Source organism: Emys orbicularis, chromosome 2, assembly GCF_028017835.1.
Source record: "Emys orbicularis isolate rEmyOrb1 chromosome 2, rEmyOrb1.hap1, whole genome shotgun sequence".
Taxonomy (NCBI): Eukaryota; Metazoa; Chordata; order Testudines; family Emydidae; genus Emys; species Emys orbicularis.
The window spans coordinates 112,557,342-112,575,294 of record NC_088684.1 but is presented as its reverse complement, the minus strand read 5'-3'; positions in this window follow the sequence as shown (position 1 = coordinate 112,575,294).

Here is a 17,953-nt window from a genome sequence, read left to right as displayed (position 1 = left end):
AAGATGATGAATATCCATAATGCAATTTTCACATTAATTTTATTCCATATTAAATAACAATTATTGACAGATGCCAGGCCCTCTGTCATAATGACAGTTGTGAGGTTCTATTTTTATTGTGGCAATTTGCTCAGTTCACACAAATATGTATTAGTTTTAACTGCCAATGCTGCAAACTCATCCTGGGAATCTAAATTTCAGACTAAGTTCCTGAAGTCAGTAATAATGATAATTAAGTACCACCCAGGTCTGCATGATCAAAAGTAGCCCTTCATGCAAAAATTGAGAAGGGGATGAAAGGAATTAGGGATCTGATATTCCAAACCATATTCATGTAAACAGAGCCATCGAAGTCAGTGAGAATAATCACCTCAGTAAAGATTTGCAGGGTTGGGCCCATAAACTGCAGTCATAGAAACATCAGAGACGTTGATCCAGTTAACATGGGATATTTACAAGAAGATTTTCATTCTTTTAATTCTGGAGGCAAACATTAATGTCAAAAGAATGCAAAAGCAACAACAATAAAAAGCTATTAATCATTCCAAACTAAAAATTTAATCTCCCATAAACACAATTCTTTCAAAATAAAGGTGTTTAAAAATAGCAGTGTAGCAGCTCTAAGAAGACTCTGGCCATCATCAGAGAGCTTCATCCCTTGGGGAATTAAAAGTACTTGACTATGCTCCTTGCGTTCTAATCAGCCAATCTCGTTATGCCTTCCTGCTTAATAATTATAGATCTTATTAAGGGAGATGAGTTTGATTAAAAAACATAAAATAAGCATTACAAATTACGTGGTTTCCACAGGGAGATGAGATTTGCTTAGTTTTGGATGCTATCAAGAATGTGGCTTTAACCCAATCACTAGCAGCCCTCTTATTCTTAATATAATTAAATTAAATTGCATGATTTAATGAGATGTCAACAACAGAGACCACTTCTGAGAACATGCAGTATGAGGAACTACACATAAGTGGAAATAATGGGCCAGATTGCAGCTGGGGTACATTACTGTAACTCCATTGACTTCAATGGAGCTATGACAGTAAACAACTAGCTCAGGATCTGGCCCAATGTGTTGAGTCAGCCCATTAGATATTTTTGTTTATTCAAACAGCTTGTATTCAAAATGCTTTCCCCTCTGAATATAGAAACTGATAGCAGGCCACAGCTTTCAGCATTACTTGTCCACCAGCCAAGCTGCATTATTGGCTATTGCTATCAAGTTAAAGCTAATATGTTTCATATCTCCAGTTTAGCTGTGATAGTCAAACCACTGTAGCAGAGAACACCTCAAAGCTGGTTTGTGTTAGTATTTTCTTATAGTTTGTGCTCTATTATCAGTTCTAATTTTGGCTTTCTTGAAAGTTTCTAGGTAGACACGGCCCTGTCCTACTGTCTTTACACTGTCACAGCTCCCATTGAGATCAGTGGTGTGACAATGCGGTTCTGGCGGAACCCAACTGAGAGTGCCAACTCAGGACAAATTGCTCAAACAGGGCAGTTACAGCCCAAGGCTGGGGGTTTTTCCACCTCTAAGGCAAACCAAACCAGCTAGACTAAGAGGACTTCGGTCTCACCCCACTGGCTAACCGCAAGTCTCACAAGCAATCTCCTTAGACACTCCAGTTTCCCAGTATCACCACCAGTGCCACTCGTTATGGGGACAAATGGTTATGAAAACCAAGACCCCAGTAAAAGAAAAAGGTTCTCCTGATCCCAAAGGACCAAGCCCCAGACCCAGGTCAATATACAAATCAGATCTTACCCACAAATCACGCTGTTGCCAATCCTTTAGAATCTAAAATCTAAAGGTTTATTCATAAAAGGAAAAAGATAGAGATGAGAGTTAGAATCGGTTAAATGGGATCAATTACATACAGTAATGGCAAAGTTCTTGGTTCAGGCTTGCAGCAGCGATAGAATAAACTGCAGGTTCAAATCAAGTCTCTGGAATACATCCCCCGCTGGGATAGGTCCTCAGTCCTTTGTTCAAAGCTTCAGCTTGTAGCAAAGTTCCTCCAGAGGTAAGACGCAGGATTGAAGACCCAATGGAGATGAGGCATCCTCCTTATATAGTCTTTTCCAGGTGTAAGAACACCTCTTTGTCCTTACTGTGGAAAATTACAGCAAAATGGAGCCTGGAGTCACATGGGCCAGTCCCTGCATACTTTGCTGAGTCTCAAGGCATATTTGCCTTCTCTCAATGGGTCCATTGTATAGCTGATGGTCCTTAATGGGCCATCAAGCAGGCTAGGCAGAGCTAACACCAGCTTGTCTGGGATGTCACCCAGCAGCATAGCATAAGTTTGAAATACAGACAGTATAGAGCCAATATTCATAACTTCAACTACAAAATTGATACACACATATAGACAGCATAATTATAACCAGTAAACCATAACCTTGTCTAAGACACCCCATTTGACCCCCTTTATACAAGATTTTGGTGCCACTACAGAACCTTGGTTGCAACAATGATCTATATGGTTCCAGATTCTAGCAATAACGTCACAAGTGGCAGTGGGAGTTTTGCCTGAGATAGGACTGCAGGTTCAGTGACATACTATATAAGGTGAATGTGTCATCATAGCCATAAAAAGAAAAGGAAAACATAACAGGTACTTACTAGCTGGAAGAGAGAAAGATGTAGCTACCAGTCCTACAATAGCTGAAAAGTGCAGCCTATAGGTATAAGTATTTGCTAGGTAAATCATAGATATAAGTTAAGGCAGTAATGCAAGGAGCCCTAAAACCCTCAAGGCCTGTAAAACAATAGTTTAGCTAAACTAAGTAAGGCCTAAAAAGCCTTAGTATACCAGCTAACCAAGTGTAACCACAGACCATAAGATATCACAAGATAGAATGCTGCAATGATGAAACTTCTGACAGGTAACCACAAGATGATAGTTTATATCAGTATGAGATATTAAGTTAGGAATATCAACAGATGTTCAACCACAAGAATGCCATGTTAACTAATTGATGTACATGCTAATAAGCTTGAGGTAAAAGGCCTAGTAACCTATGGGAGAAGGGCACCCCAACATTAGTGGGGTGTGGAAGTTCAAATAAGGAAAAGGGGCTGAAACCCCTACCGAATATGCATTAGGCATAGTGGCATCAGTGTAACAAAACATAAAAGCTGTATCCTGGCCTCTGTGACTTGAAATATGCCAGGATGATGGCCACCGGTGATGAGGATGAGGACTAAAACTTAAGGTTTTTCTGCAAGGGATGATGAGAGTATATGGATGCTTAGATGCTTATGTTATATTATCTCTACCTTTCTTGCTGGGTTAAATTGTTTGTAACTTTGCTAACTGTATTAATAAAACTAATGCAAATACAGAAGGCTCTTCTGAAGTGTGAGCATTGCAACCATGCCCATCAGGGTTCTCCACTTAACAGTAATTCTAACACTGGGCCTGATCTTGGATGAGAACCTACCAAACCTCAGACTGTTAATTGGGAATTCTTAAGTAATCAATATAATTAACATACAACCAACAGATCAAACAATAGCAATAAGTATATTTTGTGATCAGCTCAATTAATGTTTCCAATATAAATTAGCGGAGTAGGATGTTTTCCTTCTCTTCAGTATAGATGCCAAATATCAGAAAGAATGTAATTATATCAGTTGCTACATCAGAGAAACTAAACTGTGCATCTCCCAGACAGAAAGGAAAATTCAAACTGTTTTTTTTAAATGGGGCTAGATTTCACAACCTGTCTGATAAAAAAATGTATGTAAAAGTGCTTCCACCTTTTGTAAAGCACTGACACCTGAATAGGTGGTATTCATTTGGACCAATCTGAATGTTCAAGGTTGGGGACTTTGTCAAAATAGCATCTCTAATTATGCAAAAAACTTGAGTTATTGATGAACTTTTCACTAAAACTCTTCATGTTCATTTGTATTTAATCTTCATTCACTAATATTCAGAAAACTGTTCAGAATTTCAAGACTGATACTGAATGAGATCAATTCAAATTAGTACTAGAGATTGTAGGTTTTTAGGAGGCAAGAGAACCATGCAGCCTGCCCGATACAAACAATGCCATAACAAGAATGTCTAAAAAACTAAGGACCTAATTTTCAGCCCAGCCATCCACAGTAAAAATAAAGAATGACACAGTTTAAATCTATCTCAGATAGAAACCTTCATGACTGAAAAATTCCACTCTGGCCTGCTAATCTGACAGCAGTCCATAGGGCTGGGTAGTGACCTCATAATTCTCTTCCACCTTGTTGGAGTTCAAATACATTACAGAGATGAAGTTGCCCAGTAAAACAGCATTAAAAACATTGTCATATCAGTGCAATTCTTGACAAGGTGCTTGAAGGATGACAAGTGGCTGCACTATGAAAGATGGATTAAGTGACCAGCACACACAGGTATTCCTGCTATATAATAATATTCCTATATATACAATGATAGTTATGATGAAAAATAAACAAGAAGATGGAGGTAAATGCATTTGTGTAACTGTCTGAAGCAGTGAAACTGTTTCACCTATAATGCGGTAAGATTTTTTGGCTCCTGAGGACAGCGTTATATCGGGGTAGAGGTGTAGTTTTTGTTTTTGTTTTGTTCTCAAGGTAAGCTACCATCTGTTCCCATCCTCTGTCATGAATGTACCATCAGCTGCTATTTCTCTGATACTGAGTTCAGGAATGAATTTGAAACTGTTCATTAGTTACCATGCCTTTCTTGGCAGAGTTTTTATCTGAATACCATAAAGGAAACCTACACAACCAGAGCTGAAGATACTAGAGTTCACTGTAGTATTTCATCAAAGGACCGGCCCATTCCTAATTCACACTTTCACTGCGTGATTTTGGACACTTAGGCCAAAATGTTCAAACTTACGTGCCTGAAGTTAGGCACTTACATCCAAAAGTAGGCACCTAAATAAAATGGCCCAATTTTCAGAGATGCTGGACTCTCACAGCTCCCATTGGCTTAAAACAGGCCATTTATTTAGGTGCCTTAAATACTGTATAGGCACCCAAATTTGAACAGTTTAGCCTGACCTTCTTTGTATCTCATTTTTTTAAATCTGTACAATGTTTATCTATCTATGCAAAGCACTCTGTGGGCCTGGAATGAGAGGTGATATATAAATAAAATTTACTTTAAAAAAATGGAGCAGAGATCTCTTTAAATCACTTGTATGTATAACTCCCCATGTTCCTCTTGAAGTTGACTGTAACTTGGAATACTGAGTGTTTTTCAAGAGGACAAGTTTACTTTCACAATAGCTAGTAATGTAATTCTGAATTGTTGCAAGAAAGATAAAATAAATTAAATTGACAAACACTGTGATAAAGCCCTGCTACAACATGAGAGTTGCTGACTATTTTTTGATCATTGTGTTATGTTTTATTTATTGAGCATAATTCAGTTTGAATGATATGAAATAAAGTCTCCAAGCTTCTTACAGCATAAGTGGATTAGATTCCCTGCATAATGGACTAGTAAGCAGCAGACCTGTACAAACTGAGGACACAGAATTCCATTTTAAAAAGCTAAACAGTGCGAAGCTGACAACTTCACAATCAACGATAATAACCAAATGCTAGGCAGTCCGCCACAATGGCTCAATAGTTAAGAAAATAGCAAAGAAGGGGATACAGACTAACACGGCTGCTACTCTAAAAGAAGGGGAGGGTTTCATGGCAAAAAAGGCAATTAAAATTCACTCATGAGAGGACATTTGTCACAAAAAAGACACTGACAGATGACTGAGATCTTGTTTTTAAAAACAAGACCCTGAGCTAATGTAAGATGAAGTCAGCCAATTAGCAGCTTATTACCAAACACAAACCTAGAAAAATGCTATGTTAACAGTGAAGGGAAGTCACTTTCTTCTGTCGTGATCCTCTTTAGAATTCACTTGGATAATGAACATCTCTGTACATAAAACTAAAATTGATCTAATTACGATAATTGTCTCTGAACAGTAAAATTGACTCATACTTCATTTATCCTTCAAAAGCTGTGGGCCTGCTCCCATTGAACCATGTTTCTGAATTCCATGGGAGCTGGACTTGGACTGTTATTGGCGGGGGAAGGAGGGGTGGGAGAAGGTTAAAGTAAAATAGAACAGTTTAAGATAAATCATTAAGTGCTGGGGAAAATATGTATTTTACTCTACACAGAACATTCTGTTCTTCATGGCACGTCTCGTACTCTGGTAACATTCACAGGGCATTTATGGAAGATGTTTGTAGTCTAGGATGCCATAAAAGCCAAATGATGTAACATTCACTTAAGTAATTACACTTTATAATATGAACAACAGAATTAACAGATGCAGACGCAAGTTCATGAATTACTACCAGTTTAGTTATTAATGTTCCACCTCCCACCCCACCCCCTTCACCATCTTTTGGATTTGTGCAGCCCTCTGATGAGAAGAGATCACCTACAGGTGCACTGGGGATCCAAGTTGAAAGACACTTCAAGAGCAACAGAGGCAGAAGCTGTCTGGACACCTGCTCCCTGCAACACTGTGATTTTTGTCCTCCCTATCTGTGGCAGCATGGCTCCAGTTGAAGTCATACTGCCACTGGTTAAGTCCTCCTGTGGCTGCTCACTAGAAATCATGAAGAGAACCAAAGAGGAGTTGGTGCTTGAAGCAGTAATAAACTATCATTCTGCTAGAATATCTATGGACTCATCAGGGGATGGTGATATGAAGCTCTGCATCTCACTTGCTCTACCCTCTCACCCAAAACTCATGGAGTCCCTTTCCTCTACAGCACCAATGGAAAGGCATCTGTGGTACCAGGAAGTTGGTGGGGAATGGTTCTACAGAAGTTTCCTTCTTCTACACAAGCACGGGAGATCTGCTTATGGAAGGAACACTGGATGAATGTATAGAGGGGATGCTCTGGCCCTCTGACTTAAGGATGGTGTGACTATTACATGCTTTATTCTATATACTAGGCACCCAATACCACTATGATTGAAATAAAAGGGGTTTTTTTAATGTGGTTTTGTGTTGCAGTACTGCAAGAATAGCACTTGATATATTGCAAGTAACCTTTGACTGCTTCCAGGTACATTGTGTTGTTTTTTTCTGATAAGTATACTTTTTTTGTTTTTCCTCACACTGCTGTGCCCTCTAGTGGTCTTAGCTGTTAGACAAAAATAAAGTGTTTCTCACTTAACTACATTAAGCAATTTAATTTAGGCTGCTTAGCAGAAAGGAAAATCATAATTCAATCACTAGGTCAATATCAGTGGGAGATGCAAATGGTCAACACTTCTCAAAATTTAGCCCTCGGAGTGTGGAATAGGATTAAAAAGATAAGCATATATATGAATCTCACGTCTCATATCTACCTTATGTCTAAGATATTTTCACCAGAAGAATTATTCCCAGAGAAAGAGAAAATGAAACTAGGAGGAAATATTAGAGAAAATAAAAAACCCAATAGAAATACAATTAACGTTATTTTATAATCTGTAAAGAAAAGAATTATTGGAGCAATTTACAAAAAAGGCATTGTTTAAGAAAAACACATTAGTTTTAATGACAGATGTGAGAAAGAGCTCAACATCATAACAGTACCTGATAAGTTTGTCAATATATAACATTTATTTATTCTGTACCAAAAGCAGTGCTATGGCCTGAAATCTCAGATGCAATATAAAACTTCAAATAAATTTACTTACACACCTATAAAGCTGCCATCCATGGAAATTATACCACCTAAAAATGCTGAAGAAATTGTAATTCTGAAGGCACGTTAAAATGTATAGCATGCTTCTCTCCAAAACTAAAAACTTGTTGGGGAGTGCACCATTGGTAATCCCAAACATTGAAAAATCAGAGTCAAGCCCCAAAAAATCATGAGGCTGATTTATGAGATTTTAAAAAATGCTGGGTTTTTTTCATTTGCTTTCTAGTTTTGGAGTGATTAGGGTTAAAACTTTCAAGTTTTTCTCTGCAACCATGAAGGCTAGATATTTACATTTTTAAAATATTAAAGCCAAGATGCTGATGCAATTTTCTGACTTCAGGAGCTAAGGGTTTAAGAAAAAACACCAATAAATTGTGACACGGGATTAAATTGCAAGATTTGTCAGAACTAGGAGAGGTTTGGGCTGCTATTAAAAATGTAATTGGGCTACGACAGATTTAGGTTTGTAACTCTGAAATAGTCCTTGGAGTTGAAAACTCAGAAATACAAAATGAAAAGCCATTAAAATTGGTCAAAATGCTGTTCCTAACAGTACAATACACTATTGCAAGAGCTCCTGATCAGAACAGAGGCAATTCTATGAATTTCAAATTGCATCTTTCCATTGGATGCATGTGAGATGTTTGCCCTACTGTTGCAAAAGCACCTTCTTTAACTTGGGGAACCCTGAACATCTTTACATACATCTTTGTCTATCATAGGTGCTTATATGGCCCCCCATTACAGTAATCTCAGTTGTGACCTGAGAGTAACCCAGTCAGACAACAAGGAGCGCCCTGGTATGTATCAGTAAAACTCAGCTGGTCTGACCTGTTCAATACATCTAACACACTGTGATATTTATTTAAAAGGTGTCTTGTAATATGTTACTTGAAAAGTAACAACATGCTAGTCATTAATTACTGTGAAATGTATGTACAGAAGCTGTATGTGAAATCCTGGATACTTTCTGATATTATGTTTTGGAGACTGTAAACAGACCCAGGAGGCAAAACAGGTTTTTTATCCAGAAACAAAGGTCCAGCATCTAAGTGGGGTACCGTCCATTAAACACTGGGGCCCCTCTACGAGAGCATGAGGGTATGCTGGGAAACTGTTCAGAGGCAAAAAGTAACTTGTATCAGAAAAGCGAATTTAGCTAATGAACTTTTAAAGCCTGAGGTTGCGTCTTTCTCTATTTTCTGTGTAACTTGTGTTTGTTTTTCCTTACTATTTTATCTTTGAATCTATGATTTTTTTTATTAAATAAACTTTTTGTTTATCTTTATCCCAAGAAGATCGCTGTGCAAAGTGTGTGGAATGTGTGTCCCAAAGTGAACTGGTAACCTGGGGAGCAGGTTTCCTTGCTTTGGGGGTGATGAACTAGAGGGGAAAAGTCCAAGTGTCTAATAGTTAAGAGTAGGCAGATTTGGGAAGAGTCAAGACTGGAAGGGCTGTTGGTGTCACCCTGCAAGGAGTAACTAGGCTGGTGTCAGCCAGGGTGAGACTTTTATGCTTTTGGGCTGGCTACTGGTTTCCTGGCTCTGAGCCATAGCAGCATAGCATTAAGGCACCCAAGGTTACAGGGCAGATGGTGACAGAACCCCTTACTGGTCTGGGTGATTCCCAAAATTCCACAGCACCTCAAAAGCTTTTAAAGTACTGTCCTCACATCCCCTTGCCAGATAGGAAGTACTATTATCTAATTTTACAGAGTCGGCAGGGAACTGAGGCACAGACAAATTAAGTGACTTACCCAAGGTCACACAAAAAGTCTGGGACACCAAGAACTTGAAGCCAAATCTCTTGAGTCCTAGGCTAGCACCCTATGTCATTCCTCTCTCAGGAGCCCTAGGAGGTAAATGGCTTCTGTGTAGGTGCAATGCCACTTGTCTCTATTTTGCTATTAGGTCTCACCAGCTGTACTTTCAGAGGGTCCCCTGGGCGTGGGTGTGCTACTTCTAGGTGAAGGGAAAGCAGCACGAGTTAATAGTGATCATTCTGACTGTAAGATTGTAGACCTCTTCCATTAGAACAAAAAAGATGTATGGAGGTGGGGGGGAGGGGAGGGAAAGCATGCTATTATCCTCTGTCGATCAGCACATACAGGGAGACACAACAAGTACTTTGCCAAATATAAACATTTGTGAGAGAGTAGAGGAATGCTGGGCATCATGATTTTTGGTTTCTACTGATGGCTCTCGAACCAGATTGCAGTACAGTAGTTACAGACAGTATATTTAAATATAATACCACCCCTGTCTGGATAACCTGTGGGACTGAAACTTGTTCAATCTCTGGGCACAAAAGCATAGGCCTCTATCACATCAAATAAAGAACCACACCTCTTAGCAGAGGGAGAGTCATAAACCTCTATATGTGGTGTAGTTGCTTGGGGTTGAAACAGCTACACTGTGTTAGTGTGGGTCACAAAAGCACCTAATTTGGCATGTTCCTTCTGAAAGAGTTTGTGGCAAAGTGCATGAGTCTTAGCTATTATGTTAACGGCCTGGATTCTACTCCGAACTGATACTGTGTATAGATTCCAAGGCCAAAAGGGATCATTGTGATTATCTAGTCTGACCTCTTATATTACACAGGCTATAGAACTCCCCCAAAATAATTCCTAGAGCATATCTCATACAAAAACATCTAGTTTTGCTTTAAACATTACCAGTGATGGAGAATCTGCCACAATCATTGGTAAATTTTTCAAATGCTTAATTCCCTCACGGTTAAAAATGTATGCGTTATTTCCAGTCTGAATTTGTCTAGCTTCAGCTTCTAGTCATTGGATCATCTTATATCTGTCTGCTAGATTGAAGAGCCCATTATCAAAATGTCTGTTCCCCATTCAGGTACTTATAGAGTGTGATCAGGTCACCTCTTAACCTTCTATTTGTTAAGCTAAATAGATTGAGCTCCTTGAGACGATTGCTATAAGGCATGTTTCTAATCCTTTAATCATTCTTGAGGCTCTTCTCTGAACCCCCTCCAATTTATTAACATCCTTCTTGAACCGTGGAAACCAGAACTGGACACAATATTCCAGCAGCAGTCACATCAGTGCCAAATACAATAACCTCTCTACTCCTTCTCGAGATTCCCCTGCTTATGCATGCAAGGATTGCATGAGCCTTTTTGGCTGCAGCATTGTACTGGGAGCTCATGTTCAGCTGATTATTCACCATGATCCCCAAGTCTTCTTCAGAGTCACTGCTTCCCAGGATAAAGTCCCCAATCCTGTAAGTATGGCCTACATTCTTTTTTTCTAAACTCTCAGTTGTCTTATCTGTGAAATGGATGAATGACAGTTATTTCCCACCCACCAGTATAAGACTAACTCCCAGCTAATAATTATGAAGCACACCAAAAACCACTAACAGCAATCATGGAAAAAATGGGACTAGAACACAAGGTCGATTATCGTGCAGTTTAGCAGACCTTCTCCTAAGCTGCAGGGCTTTCTGTGGGTGCATGTGCAGGATGGGCTGCTTTCTGATTTTGCTTCTCCAAAATCACATGCAGGCTGGAACTTTTCACATCATTGCAAGACTGCTTGCAGCAGGAGCCAACATTGCATCACTCACTGTAAATTTGCAACACTGAAGCTTTTCCCCATGCAGGGACAAGATAGTCTGAATTCACTGGTCACCATTCTATCGTGGAAGCCGAGTTTCCCTTACTCCTGAAGAAAAAAAAAAACCAGCAAAAACAATCCCCTAAAGCAGTAGATCTCTCAGATGGTTTATGGAGGCTTTGTGCCTTCAAACAGGCATCCAGCTGGCTTTGCCACAGGACTCATTCAGGAACTGTGCTGTCACTGGCTCACTCCTCCTCCAGTTATACTGCAGCAGCTATAGAGAGGTGTCTGAGCATTCATGTTTCCCCAACTAGCATTATCACTCATCTGGATTTCTGCTCGGAAATCTACAAGGAGCATGCCATGCAGACTGGCTGGTCTGCTTCCTCCCAAAACCCTACAGAGAACAAAGTCCACAGAAATCCAGTGGAGGAGTTTCTGGGGGAGAGTTTGTGGAGTTGAATCTCCACCCTTCTGTATCCACACAACAGGAACCCAATTGTTTCAGTTCCCCTCTGCTTCCAGAAGTACAGGGCAGATTTTACCGGAGAGTGTCCTTTTAAACTCAGTTGCTTTTTTAAGCTTGCCTTTTAATTTTTAATTTACTGTTTTGCCAAACAGGATAGAAACAGTATCTAATTTGGGAAGACAAAATTTACAAACTGGACTCAGATCATGCAGATGTAATGGTGGTGATACACGTTGGGCCAGATCATCTGATATGGGCAAACTACATTTGGTACCAGACTGTTGGGGCAATGGTATCTTTAAACCACCTTTTATGCTACTTCCATCATAGAGCTGAGTGGGAATCTATCTGGTCCCCTTCAGGCTGCTCTAATTTACATCTGGATGCTCATGACCCTAGCAGGCTATTCCAGCAGCTGGAAATATGCCTTTCTTATTGCCGTATCCCCTTCACTTGAGGGCCTGGAATGAGGACGGCACAGGAGCCACATGAGCATGTCTCTACATCATCCAACCAATCCAAAGGGGCCAGATTTATTGGCTTTACAGCTACTTTCACACTGCTAGACCAGAATCTAGACCTTTATTTCTGGATTTAGTGCAGTATTCTCAACTGGTGGATTGCCACACCCAGAGGGATTATAGGGTCACAAGGTGCTGAAATTTTATTACAGTCTGAAGCAAAATCTCACTCTTCCACTCCCCTCACCCCTCAAGGCCAAGTATTCTCTGTCAACCTCTTGAAAAACACATATAAATAAATGATATAGGATTGTCATTGTATCACTGACACATTATTTACTTTTACAGCAAATGTAAGGAGTTTGTAAAAATGTTTAACTTTGAATAAAGAGTAGCCAACCTCAAAATGCTGAGAAACACTGGTTCAGTGGTATTGTTATTCCTCTGCTGTCTCCTTTCCACTAGATATCCTGAATAGTCCAATGGTTCTCAAACATGGGTCAGGACCCCAAAGTAGGTCGCAACCTGATTATAATGGGATTGCCAGGACCAGCATTAGAGTTGCTGGGACCCAGGGCTGAAGCTGAAGCTCTAGCTCCAGCCCCACCTGGGGCGGCTGTAGGGATATTAAAGAAGGTACTAACAGTGATTCCCCCAAGTGACAGTGACCCCCTCATAATTTGTCCCCCACACTTTAAAATCCAACAGTTTCACCAAGTACAAAAATCTCTTGGGTCTTCTGTTAAAACTTGTAAGCTACTGTCTGTAGAAACCATTGATTATATCTATCCTGTGAAAGATACTTTACTACTATGTAAAACTTACAAACAAGTTAACTGACTTTGTTCTTGAAGTAATTGATACAATGTAAACAAACACTGTAAACTGTTAAGTGACTTTCACTTCATTCAACGGCTCCTAGGACAGACCCCCCCACCCTCTGTGATTAAAGGGCCAGGAGTCTCAAATGAATTAGCACACACTCTGAAAGTGGTGGAGACAGTAAATTAAAATATGGTTAAGGTATGGAATGTATGCTGATGAATGCTTGATATACATGGATGGTTAGGGAGCTGCCAGCCTAGAAAGGAAGTATCCATCGGCCGAAGAATGTGTCAAGTGGATGATCAGAAAACCCCCGGAGGGTAAACTGGGATCCACCCCATCACCTGGAAGGATGAGAAACACAAACTTCGGACAATGTGGAGCCACCAGGAATGTGCCACTTTGGACAGGAATGTGTGCCATCTGCTGATTGAGTCAGCAACAGCAGGATGAAACAGCTCCCATAGACTAACATAGGAATTAAATCCTATAAGAATGGACTCTCAAGACTGAGGACTTTGAGTCTCTCTGGTTCTGCTGCCAGCCTCCAGGAGCATCAGATGCATCTGACACAGACTCGGCTCCATCCTCATGACCAAGCTACCTGGCCAGTAACTTGGCATGAGCAACTTCTAGGCTGGTAACTATAACACCTATACAGAACTTGAATGAATGATTGTGTGAATGAATCTAATCTATCTATCTATCTATCTATCTATATGTGTGTGTATAAGGAATAAGTAGTGATAGGAATAAGTAGTCAAACAACATTGTTTACTTTTATCTTTTGCTTTATCATTATATTTACAATAAATGTGGCATCTTTGCCTTATCCCTCTTAATAAGATCCTGCTGGTTTTTATTCTATTGGTATAACACGGCATGGCTCAGGCTGTGACCCCTTCTCCCCCCACCTAGGATAGCAGGGCTCAGGCTCCGCTCCCCTCCCGGGGTCATGTAGTAACTTTGTTGTCAGAAGGGGGTCACAGTGCAATGAAGTTTGAGAACCCCTGTAATGGTCAATACTATTGCATTTGGATTATGGTGCTTTACTGATACTAGAGTTATTCCACAAAAGAAAATCTTATAATCATATCATACCAGAATGACATACCTATTTACAAAAAATGTGAACAGAAACAATATATTTGTACTTGTGCCAGAACAGGATTAGAAAGGTTATTTAAATACTCTAAGCTCCAAATTCTACAGCACCTCATTGTGGATAGCTCCAACTGAATACAATGAAAGTTGTATGCACATAGCAGTTGCAGAATCACGCCCAAAGTAATACTGCTACATATTCATTGAAAACACATGGGTAAAAGATAACATTTACTTTATGAAACTGCCACCCTGATCGTAGTCATCCAGAAAGAGTGACCTATTGTCCTGAAAAGGATTGATTCTATTTAAATTAAACTGTCTGAAAGATTGGCTAAATCACTTATAATTAAGACTGTGAGTCTTTCATGGAGGTTATGGATTCTGTGACTTTCCAGGACCTCTGTGACTTCCGCAGGTGCAGCAGCTGGTACAGCTGATCCCAGGGCCTCCTGAGAGCTGGGGCGGCCTTGGGGCCAGCTGCACCGGCTGTTGCTCCGGCGGTCCCAGGCAACTGGTCCCGGGTGCTGTCCTGGAGCAGCGGTATGAGTACAGCAGCGGCACCCCATGCGGCCCCCCACCGGGAGGAGCAGCAGTGGTGGTGTGACCCCGGGCTGCCCCCACCCGCAGCAGCGGTGGTGGCAGTGGGGCCATGGGCTGCCCCCCCACTGGAGCAGCAGCATCCCCTGGAGCACCCCGCCCCTCTCAGCACCTAAGATTTAATTAGGGGTATTTTTAGTAAAAGTCACTGAGAGGTCACTGCCTGTGACTTTTTGGTTATTATCCGTGACCTGTCCATGACTTTTAGTAAAAATACCCATGACTAAATCGTAGCCTTACTTATAACTGATAAGTTGTTAATTTAGTAGATAACCTGATAACAGAGTTAAAATATCTCCTTCCATTATACAGTAACCTATAACAACCAATGGATATATAACCTGATTTCCCATCACCTTAGATCCTGCCATCTGTGCAAAGTGGGGGTAAAATGCTACCAAGTCAGAATGGTAGTATTTCTCAAGCACTTTGCATAGGTGTCTGACTACACACAGTGCAAGGCATTGGATAATCAGGCTCATATGTCTTGTCTATACTAAAGAAATTAGGGGTGCTTTGCACCATACAGTCCCTCCAACATACCTGTAATGCATCCATACACGGAAGTACACCCAATGGTGCACAGCAGTTACAACTACCATTTGTATTAGGCTTGCTTTGAGAAAGGCTAACCACTGAGATCTTTCACCGTGCCAGTCTGCTCCCATGCAATTCTGGTGTGAATGGAGACTGCTGGCATAATAGCCCTACCAGTGCAAATAATCCTTTCATTATCTTTCCACAATGTCCCAGTCACTGCTTTGATTGCCTGTCTAATCTACATTCTGTATCATGCACTTTACCTGGCTAGCCTATGCAAATGTCTAGGAAATTGGCACAATGTACACCTAGTCTTGTTGGGAGTCATGGGTTCCATCAATCACTCCTGCATAGTCTGGAAATCCCAACATCCCAAATCCCTCAATCTATGACACATTGGCTGTCCAGTTCACAAATCCCTGCAGCATAGTACATACTACTATGACAACAGCACCGACTACAGAAGTCCAGCCTTGAACTGGTGTGAATGTGGGGCTGTCATGTTATATGGAATCATAGTCCTTCTAAAACAAGAAGCAAAACTTAAACTGAATGAGCATGGGCAGTGTGGAGACATAATACTTTTGCTCCTAAAGCTGGTATTATTCCACCTGTTCAATTACCTATGGTTTAGGCTACAATTTTGAAAAGAGCCTTAAGGAGGTAAACACCCAAATCCCTTAAGGCCCTTTTCAAAATCCCAGCCATAATTCTCTAGTATTGGTGCAGCCATAGAAAATATAAAGAAAAGAAAAGGGAAGTTCATGCAGAAGTCATACACAATATTTATTAAGCATATATCAGAAGTCTATTAATAATAACATCTAGCTCTTATGTAGCATTTGTCTTTTGTAGATCTCAAACACTTTACAAAAGAGGTCAATATCATCATCTCTATTTTAAAGATGGGGAAACTGAGACAGCAGGAGGTGAAGTGACTTGCCTAAGGTACACCCAAGTACCAAAGATTTCATAACAGCTTCAAAGACTGATGTCAGAATCTTGCAAGTGACTGGTTAGTGTAATATGCAAATGGGCACCTCACCAAGGTTGAGTGTAGAGATAAGCACACATTGACTGCTTTCCCCAAATAAGTTCTGAAATCAGTGGCTATTGTAGGTGGTCTGCGTCTCTGACAATCAAGTCACATTTATATGTGACCAAATATATATTAGATTTCTAACCTTATTTCCCTAAATTAAAACATTTTTGGTCTTTAAGATTAAGCCTTCATTGTAAAATGAGAACTTGTATTTAAACCAGAGCAAGGTAATGCCCTGCTTGCCTCAGGTTGCCAACAATTGCTGCAAGGAAGCTGAGACATTGTTCTGTCACCCATAAACACTAAATTGAATATGGCTCAATGGCAAAAATCTATTTGGCTACATTCTAAGCAGACAGGCCAACACAAGTTATAAATTCTGTGAACTTCTGGCAGCCCTTTGCACTTCACAGGTTTTATGATTACTTCAGGCCCTGTGTCATATCTTCTGTTCGCAACTGCTAAAAAAATACTGAGTGGTCAGCACGAATGTTTTTGGATCTCCACACCTCTTTTAGAAGCCTTCCTTACTGAGCAAAAACTTAAAAACAAAAAATAATATGCTAGATTACTCAATTCCAATATGCTCAGAAATAATTCTACGGTACTCATAGTTGCTGACTAGATGGACCAAATATAAAAGCAAAACACAGACTCAAAGAAATCAGTCCTGAAACCGCTGTGCATGACAAGTGTGTTGTAGTGGTGGCTGATAATTTTACTGACGGACAGAAACAGAACAAGCAGAATTACAAGAGCAAGAAAAAAAGCCAGAGCCAAAAAAGCCAAACAATAAAACTGTTATCATAGCAAATGTATAAGGTCAGATAGAAATTAAGGCTTTATGTTGCTGTTTCAAAAAAAATCTACCACACATCCTTCTCAGTAACACATTATTTTTGTATTGCTTTAAAGTACTGAAAGGAAAATTGTTAAAAGTTCAATTCTGGTGGTTTGGTGGGAGAAGGAAAAAGAACAACAGGAAAATTATGTTTCTTGAAAACCTTTAATGAATAAAATTTATTTCAACATGGTGTTGTGTTTGGCTCTATTAAAGTTAGGTTCTACTGTGAAAAGCCACTGTAAAATGGGCAACATGGAATTTCATTGTATACTGTGCCATGACTCCATATCAAATCTTCTCATTATATAAGTAAAAAGATGTTTTTTCCCCCCTCATCAACCCTGTAATCTCAACCTGGAATCTGAAAGTCAAACTGTGATCTTACTGGCTCACATAATAAAGATTCTGGAAAACAAAAGTTGCCCTATTTTGTGTGTGCAACTTCATTGTCTTCATATTTTGCCTTTAGTTACATCTGTTCTAAATGTGCTCTAAATTACAAATGTAAAATCATCAGTGGGTTTACACAGGTGTCAGAGCGTAATTTGAAGGCAATGAAGGTCCACAGGTGCCTTTGCAATGTGAACTTAGTTAACAATAGTAGTGCTGATACAGAAGCTAGAAAAGAACACAATTCACTCTCCTTGAGTTGTATTGGTTCTGCAGGGTGACAGTGCAGTTAAAACATATCATTTTACTAATGTAAGAAAATAAGATTGGGTACACACAAGGAGAAGTTCTTATGAGTAAGAAGTTGCCACTTTCACAGAGACATTTTTCAGA